This window comes from Pelodiscus sinensis, chromosome 14 (assembly GCF_052426305.1).
Source record: "Pelodiscus sinensis isolate ZL-2025 chromosome 14, ASM5242630v1, whole genome shotgun sequence".
Classification (NCBI taxonomy): domain Eukaryota; kingdom Metazoa; phylum Chordata; order Testudines; family Trionychidae; genus Pelodiscus; species Pelodiscus sinensis.
In genome coordinates this window covers 4,670,667-4,679,638 of record NC_143065.1, presented here as the reverse complement: position 1 = coordinate 4,679,638, position 8,972 = coordinate 4,670,667, and the positions used below count along the sequence as shown (strand labels likewise).

General features: G+C 49.7%; 1 long non-coding RNA gene across 4 annotated transcripts; it reads right to left on the bottom strand.

Annotated features, from left to right (window-relative positions):
* Nucleotides 1-1,362: 1,362 nt before the first annotated feature.
* Nucleotides 1,363-5,704, bottom strand: LOC112543683 (uncharacterized). Of its 4 annotated transcripts, none has more exons than XR_016350627.1 (4): nucleotides 5,633-5,704; nucleotides 5,346-5,439; nucleotides 4,079-4,201; nucleotides 1,363-3,470 (listed from the first exon to the last, which is right to left on the bottom strand). It is a non-coding gene; the product is annotated as an uncharacterized LOC112543683 (long non-coding RNA). The 4 variants fall into 4 exon arrangements; XR_016350628.1 differs by having other exon boundaries at nucleotides 4,079-4,163; XR_016350626.1 differs by lacking the exon at nucleotides 4,079-4,201 and having other exon boundaries at nucleotides 1,364-3,470.
* Between the last annotated feature and the right edge of the window lie 3,268 nt (nucleotides 5,705-8,972).

Sequence of the window (8,972 nt, the reverse complement as noted above, 5' to 3'; positions counted from 1 at the left end):
GTGTTGGATAATCTGAGCCCTGAAGTCCCCCATGACCAGTGTTCCCTCTAAACTGAGAGGCTGCACAGTTTCAAAGGTGCTTAATCAGCCCTGCCCAATCAGTCAGCTCCATGCATGGAGACCTAAGCTGCTGAGTGGGTGGGGCTGATTAATCACCTGCCGTACAGCTTAGAAGGAACACTACCCATCACCGCCAAGTCCTGTGCTTTGGATAATTTTATATCACAACTCCATTAAAACCATGCATGTCTAAGGCTATTACTATAATCAAAGATCAGCATTTTCAACTATGGATTCTTAAAGTCAAACACACATCCATATTTAGACACCTGAATATGGGGCCTGGTTTCCACAGGAAATGAGCAACTGCAACTTCCTCTTAAAGTTAGATTGAGTTGTGGGTGCTTAACAAATTGAATGCGTCAGGTGCTAAATTTTAGGAAATCCAGTTTGAAAATTTGAACTTGGGCTACGTCTAGACTACATGGCTCCATCGACGGAGCCATATAAAATAGTTTATTCAGCATAGTCAAAAAAGCGGAGATTTAAATAATCCCTGCTTCATAAAAATAAAAATGGTATGACGATCAGCTGATCCGGCACAGCGCGGCAGTCTAGATGCGGTGTGGTCGACAAAGGAAGTTTCACGAGGCATACCAGAGCAGTCGACAAAGGCTTCATTTGTTGACCGTGCCGCGTCTGGACTGCCGCGCTGTGCCAGATCAGCTGATCGTTGGCACAGCACAGTGGCCATTTTTATTTTAATGAAGCGGGGATTATTTAAATTCCCCTTTCTTTGACTATGCTGAATAAACTATTTTATATGGCTCCGTCGACAGAGCCATGTAGTCTAGATGTAGCCTCAGTGTTTTAAGATAAGTAGAGCCCTGAGTGGATACTAAATTAAGTCACATCTGCATTTGCAAAAGCGATCCATGAATATCCACATCCACAAGCATAGATACGGATACTGGTGGATATCTGCAAATTTCTAAGGTTCTAAATACTAAATTTGTATCAGTTTCCACACTCTATCTGCAAAAATAAAGCGCAAATATCTGCATCCATATCCGTGGATGCGAATATCTGCATATATAAAGTGGATATCTGCAATTGGTAGGGCTGTGAAAATAAGAGGCTGGCAGTGAAAAGCAATTTGAAAATCAGGGGTCAGAGGAGCTATAATCAGTACCTGAGGAACAAGCATGAGTTCTGAACACAAATTCATTGTTCTGAATTAAGAGAAAATGAGACTGTCAGCTATGCAATAAATGCTGAGCACTCTGGGCCAGTGGAGGTTTTTGTTTTTTCAGTCTTTCCCTGTAACTCTCCTGTGATGTGAACATTCATAATAGAAACAGTCTAGAGTATCCAGTTGTTTCTGGTCACACCACCCCATCTCTTTGATCTGTATTTGCAGATTCACCCAGATGAGTAACAAACAAAAACAATGGGTAAAATACATTCTGTATATGTATTGGCAAACAACTACTATGAGCTTAGCTTGACTTATTAAGTGAAACTATTAATTACATGTTGTGCTGTACATTGATGAATTTCTTTGTGGTGGAAAATTGTGCACATTTTACTTGGTATTAAAGTCTCTTCTCTTTGATGGTGGTAATTAAAAAAACAAAGACATAATATGACTGGCAGAACTGACGGTTGAGTCTTTTTTTTTTTTTAGACATAATTTATAAATTAGAAGCAGTATGCCAAAGATAAGAATAAGCTGGCAGGTGGTCTTCTGAAGGATGGTATGAATTTCGTCAAATAGATGAAAAACATCATCTTTTCCCAGCAGAATGGGTGTTTTTAAGTTTTGTCACATCGCTCAGAACATGATCTTGAAGTCTTTATTCACTCACGAGCAATCTTTACTCACTGGAGTCAGTAAGACTGGTCCTGTGAATAAAGACTTTGGTGCCCAAACCTTTGGTTGACAGTCAGGATTAAACCTAAGCTCATTTTGCGTGCAGCAGTTGGCCTGAATTCAGGCCCTTGATGCAAGATTTCCATTAGGATAAACTCAGTTGTGGGCCAGGACTATTCTCAATATCAACTTGTTTATTTTAAAGATGTACATAAAGTCCTGTTTGTCTGAACACAGTGGAAACAAATAGAAGCAGACAATGTCCTCACTCAAATCCTCTCACCTGCCACTCCGATGAGCTGTGTACTTGAGAAATTTTGTCTGTCTCTGCTTCCTATCAGGGTCACTACACATCTTGGCTTTCAGTCTGTGACACACTCAAGTTATGTCTGTACTTGTGACTGTACACAAGTATAGACATTGATCATGGGTGGACAATTTTTGATGGAGGGGCCAGAAGATTTATCTGGGTGACTCCGAGTCAGAAACCCAGCACATTTCTGAAGCAGCCTCCCTGCCTGCCTCACCCCCACACAGGCTTCAGGGTCATGTGCATGCGTGAATAACTCCAAGATGGAGGCGAGGGGGCATGGTGCTTCGTGGCTGCCTGTTGTTCAAACAGGCAGCTTCCACTGGCCAGTTTCTGGCTAGAAACTGGCCAATGGGACTGTGCTAGGGTCAAAGGCAGTGCCTGAAGCCTTTTCTCCCTCCCCTCTGGGCTCAGTTTTGAAAGAGAAACAGCCCAGCAGCTGCTTTTCTGAGTGGTGTGAGTGAGGCAAGCAAGGGAGCCTGCCTGGGGCTCCCCACTGCACCTGTGGGATGGATCCAGTGGCTTGGTGGGCTGGATCTGGCCTGTGACCTATATTTTGCCTAGACCTGTTGTGCAGTTGTATGTGTGGTGTAGTCCTATAATGTTGCTATTGTCCATTTCTGTAGCCCTGAAGGACAGTGTAGTGTGGGAAAGCTAGCATGCAGGAGGGGTATGAGTATGTACATGACCCCCACATCTTTTATAGTGCAATGTGGAATGGAACAAGAGATGTGTATTGGGTTACATGTATCAATAGTTCTCCAGGGCCATCCCCATAATGCGTTGAACCCTCTACTGCCTGACCCCTATCCAAGTTATAAAGTCTTTCACATATACACACCATTGCCAGTGGTATCAGACCTGCATTGAGCTCTGAAGATAAGTTCTTTCTTGAATTGTATTGATGAGCATCAGCAAACATGGATCACATTCCAAGAACTGCCTCCTGGCAGTGTACACTATGGTCCATGACTTCGCACATACCAGCAGGGAAATATCCCCTACCAGGAGATTGCATGGAAGGTGGAAGAGGCAGGCACTCACCTGACACCATTCCAGTGCTGGGAGCACCGCAGGATGCCGTTCTGGAGGGTGAATGACTCTACTAATCGCTCCAGGAGGGGATCTAGTGCTGTCACTTGACCAAGTGCTATCAAGGGATGCTAGTACTAAGCCTGAAACGACTTGTGACCTGTTGGCCTCCTCATATGGTGGGACATCTTTTGAGATGCAGGAGGAGGAGGCAACCAGCGCCTTGGAGAAAGTGCCAGAGAAGCCCTGGGAGACCTGGAAGAAGAGGAGTACATTACTCTGTACTTCTACTTGATGGATGTGGTTGAGGACAGTCCCCTAAGGAGTCTGAAGATGACCCTGAGCAATATCAGAAACCAAAATCCAAAGCTGCTAAGTTAGAATAGTTCCACACACTCCCTGGAAATATTCCCTCTTGCTCCAATAATTTATGCCTCCAGCTGACTCTCCACCCCCTCAGAGTCCCCAAAATGTAGACCCTCAGCTCCTTATGCCCCTGAGGGATCCTGAAGCAAAGGGATGTGAACAGAAAGCTCCATGAGGACTTAAACCCACAGTTTCTCCCGGAAGACAAGAAAGGACCCAAGGATAGCCGTGATCCTGGCTTAGGCAGAAGTTGGAACATGGTCCTCTTAATGTCCCGGGATCACCACTGAACCAGAAGATGAACTTGACTCCAGTCTCTCATTCCCTGCTCTGACTCTGCCTTCCCAGAGGCCACACTCCCAACCCACAGCCACTACAGCTGCAGGCATTACAGCTCATCAGAGCCAGCTTGCTTACATCTGGCATCAGAAAGCCTAGCTCAGAGGTCTCTTATGTCAAATTTAGGGTGGGGATGGTGACTCAGAAGCAGCACTTACATCACATTCAGGGAGAGGAAGGGCAAATCAGAATAGGGCTTTGCTGCTCCTTATAGCCTTGGCTCTCTGCTGGGACACTCTGGACCTGATGCAGAAGTGGGGGAAGGAGGAAGGTCAGGGCTCCTGTGGGGGAAGGAGGAAGGTCAGGGCTCCTGTGGGGGAAGGAGGAAGGTCAGGGCTCCTGTGGGGGAAGGAGGAAGGTCAGGCTCAATAGACCAAATGAGCCCATCCTCATCCCGGGGGCTGAGACACTGCTCAAGGGTGGAATATCTGATTCATTGATCATGGAGCTCGAGAAGAGGATTGTCAAAATTTGTCTTGGTCTCTCTAGACTGGGACAATATTCAGTGTCTGGGCTGGTTCTGTCCTTTCTGAACTCCTGATTCATAACAGCTCATCAGGATGGAAACAGACCCCCCTGTCGCCCAAAAACCTTTGGTCAGAGGAATGAGGTGACTGAGATAATCCCCTCCATATCTGTGCCAGTCAGAGAGAAGAGATAACTCCCTTCATGCCTCTTTTGTTTTCTAGGAAGGAGTCTGACTTTTCTGGCTCTCATGGGCTGTGTCTAGACTGCATCCCTTTTCAATAAAAGGGATGCAAATTAGACACATCGCAATTGCAAATGAAGCGGGGATTTAGATCTCCCCCCCCCCCCGCTTCATTTGCATAAACATGGCTGCTGGTTTTTTCCAGGTTGGCGCTTTGCCGGAAAAAAGCTCCAGTCTAGACGCGGATCTTTCGGAAAATAAAGCCTTTTCCGAAAGATCCCTTATTCCTTATTTTAAGAGGAATAAGGGATCTTTAGGAAAAGGCTTTATTTTCTGAAAGATCTGTGTTTAGACTGGCGCTTTTTTCCGGCAAAGCGCCAAGCTGGAAAAAAGCGGCAGCCATGTTTATGCAAATGAAGCGGGGGGGATTTTGCAAATGTGTCTAATTTGCATCCCTTTTACGGAAAAGGGATGCCGTCTAGACCCTGCATTGTGGGTGTGGGGGAAGTTGGGCAGGAGGGTTTTTTTGGGGGGGCAGGGGGGTTGAGGCTCTCACTCCTAAAGCCAGCCAGGCTCCTCACTTGAAGTTCCAACTCTTTCTTCTGCCCCTGAGGGAGGAAGGGTCCAACATAGCACTGTCCTGGCTATCCTGATAAGAATGGCCCACTGGGGTGAAAGCTAGGAGAATAGAAGGAAAAGTGGGTTTCAAGTATCCCCTTTACAGTTCTCCCCCACACTGAGGTAAAATGGCGCTTCCCCCTCCTGACCATACTCACCTACAAAATGTATTAGAGCCTGTCTGAGTTTTGGGACTTTCAACAGGTTCCCCAGCATGGTCTGCCTGTGGTCAGACAAGGTCCTCAGTACAGCCTGCAAAGAAAGGACAGCCATAGATGACAGTTGGGGAAATTGGGTCAACTTTTTGTCTCTGTCAATAACTTCCTGCTCAGCCAATCATCATTGAGACTGAGAAGTGGGAGGCTGAGAAGTCTCAGCAGATGTCCCAAAGAATAGCCCCAGTCACCACCAGAACGGATCAGTAACAGAGCAATTTCAGCCCCACCTCTTTGGGATGGCCTTCCACAAAGCCATAAAGGGGAGTCTCTGAAGTAGCCTCTGCCTTTCACCTCTGTCCAGCCTGGCTGATGTTAGAGTCTCTTTGTGAGGTCACCACCACCCCACTACCTTTACCCAATAGACTGAAGTCCTACAACAGGCCTTTGTGATGTCACTTCCACATTCACCCCCTCCCATGCAAAGCTGATGTCCTGCCCCTAACCAGCCCCTTGGGACTCATTGACCAATCAGAATAAAGTGCTCTGAAATGAGCTACAGAGCAACAATTGTTGATGGTCATTATTCAGCAGGTATTTGAGAAGAACAAGCACATTAGAGAATCAGGAACAGCGCAGAGACAATTGCGGAGGAGCAGCACAATCAAAGAGAACAAAAGGACCATAGTAAGGTAGCTTTGCCTCCCTCTGACTTGAAGGAGAAGAACTTCCCAAGACACCCTGGTGGGTAGAGCCAGAGCAACAGTCTTGCCTCCAGGAAACAGAGGAGCAGGGATGGAAGTATAAAGGCTGGAGCTACGAGCTCAGTGAGAACCTACCCCCTGAGGAAGCCCCATGCCTTGACCAAGGTTTTGAGGTGAGAGGCTCAGCCACACTGCTGGGAAGGGGAAGACTGTCTAGGACAGCCAGGACAACTGGCGAGCACGGAAGACTAGCTAGGACCACTGATAATCCCAGACCCTGAGCTAATGGAAACCTTGCCAGAATCTTTGTTCTCTGCAGACCTAAAGGAGCAGGGATCAAGCCAGATAGGCCCACAGGGGGAACTGGGGGCCTACCATGTCTGGCTGAGGAGATGGAAGTGAACTGGCCAGCATGCTGCAGCCACGATCCCTGCTGATCCAGGGACAGCCAGAGCTGCCATTGTTAGGGCCCTGGACTAGGCCACAGTGGAGTGGGTGGGCCTGCATCCCCCTACAACCCACTCCCTGTGTGGCAGATTCCCTGTTTTGGGCAAAACGCCTGCACTTGTCAGCTCTCTGCCAGACGCAACTGTTTTTCAGCCTGAGAAGAGGCATGAGCTCCCTAAACTGCCTTCTGCCCCGTGCTGAACCTAAGTATTCCCGGATAATAGCCACCTGCTTGGCCAATCAGCACTGAGACTGAGCACTGGGAGGTGGAGGGGTCAGCCAAGATCACCATCAGAAGGGATCAGTCTGAGCACTCCTCTAGTGTTTGTGAGAGCCCTCAGTGACAGCAAACCTCCCACATACACCCCTCCTTAGTGGAGACAGTGAGGAATGGAAAAAGGCTGTGCCTATTGGAGTCCAAGAGATGGGTGGGCATTAGCCCAGGCACATCTAAAGAACCTCCCGCCAGCCTATGGGGAGGGTCCACTGAGCCCAGAAAACCAAGTAATTACTTGGGACAAAGATGAAGCAGGGATGGGTATGAGGCTCAAAGGGCTAAAACAAGGGACCCGGATGGGGACACTGAGCAGAGAATCCTAGACAGCGCCCACTGCCCTTCTAAGGTTTCGAGAGCCAGTGGATGCTGCTCAGTGGAACTCTGCCTGGATGTGAGAGTGGATGCAGGAACGGAAATAGGCCCCAAAGTCGCAGGCCCCTCCCTCAGCCAACCTTTGCTCCCTGGTCTTATAAATCACCATCTTGCTGATAGCCAGGTGGAGGCTGACCAGGAGTCCCCGCGACTTTGTGGGGCCATGGATGGGGTGTGCATAGATTTGTAGGTGAGAGAAGTGCAGCCAGAATCTCAACAAGAGGTTCTGGAGGAGCCGAAAGAGGGGCTGCAACCTGGTGCACTCGAGGTAGAGGTGCACCAGGGTCTCCCTCTCACCACAGAAGGGGCAAGTATTGGGAATGGGGGTGAACTGCTCCAAATACACTCCTGTGCTCACAGCTCTATGTAGGATTCTCCAGCTGATGTCCCCAGTGGGCCATGGACTCAAGGTGGAATAGAGACTGTCCCACCAGGGTTCCCCACCCTCGATTGATGGTAGGAGATCCTGCCACTTGGTGTCTGGGCGGGACACAAGGGTGGGGAAGTGGAGAGTGTGAAGCACGAGTACGTACAGATGGCTCTTTGGCCCATTTGGAAGGGGACCGGCTGCAATGCATGCAGCCAGCTTGGGTGATGAGGGGGAGGCGGTCGGGAAGGTACACAGGGCTAGGGGCCGATGTATAGATCAGGTGGGCCAGGGGTGAGGGTCGGGCGGGGTGCACCCTCTTGGAGGACCTTGTTGAGATAAACTTGAGCAGTGTGTGGCAGGGCATCCACTTCCTGACGTACATGCTGGGGAGTACATAGGGTAGAAGGCCCCATGCACTGAGCGAGTGCCCAAGGAGCCATCCAGTCTCCCTGGTGATAGTCCAGGAGGTCTCCGACTCTGGTGACTTCAGCCAGGATCAGCCTCTGGCACACCGAGGAGGACTCCGCCACCTGCACACGTAGATGGGGATTGTGTAGCAGAGGCTTCATGAGGAAGTCTGCCACCATGGTGGCTCCCAAGGACCTGGTTTCCGCAAGCAGCTTCCAGGCCTGGAGGAGGTCCTGTTAGAAGGCCAGCAGCTTGGAGAGGTCTCACAGAAGACCTCTCAAAGGAGCTGCTGGTCGTATCGGAGCCCTCGGAAGTGGCGAAGGAAAGCATGCACCAGCATGCTCCACACCAGACTAACTGCATCATGTAGGAGCCTCTGCAGGGCCTGGAGGTGGAGGACACGGACCCGCATGAGCAAGCACATCAGATCCTTCCCTCCCTCCTCCAGGGGAAGATGGAGAACCCCGGCAGAGACCCAATGCAGTCCTGGCCAGAAGAACCACAGAATCAGCTGCTGGAAATGATCCAGGAAACCTGGGGTCAGGGCCAGGGTACTGAGACGGTACTAGAACAAGGACAGGACCAGTTGGTTAAGGACCAGTGCCCTCCCACACAGGGAGAGGCACCAGAGCAGTCCCATCCATCTCCACAACCGCTCAGTCACCCTGGACTCTAAACCATGCCAGTCTTCTGGTGGAGAGGGATGCATGGCAGAGAGAAAAACGCTAAGACAGAGCAGTGGACCTGTTGCTCTACCTGATGGCCTGAAGCATGGGTGGGAGGTAGCTTGCCTGCCACCCAACCCCTACCACCAGGCCAGAGCTCTTGACCCAAGTGACCCGGGCGGAGGAGGCCTCCGAGTAGACAGCTTGGCAGGCCTCCACCCACGCCAGGTTGCCCAGATCCTGAACCATGAGAACTAGGTCATCGGGATATGCCAACAGGACTAACCGCATCTCCGGCTCATGGAGCACCAATTCCATCAACCTCTTGCAAAGGATGTGGAAGAAGGGCTCAATGGCCAGAGTATGCAGCTGGCCCAACAGTGGGCA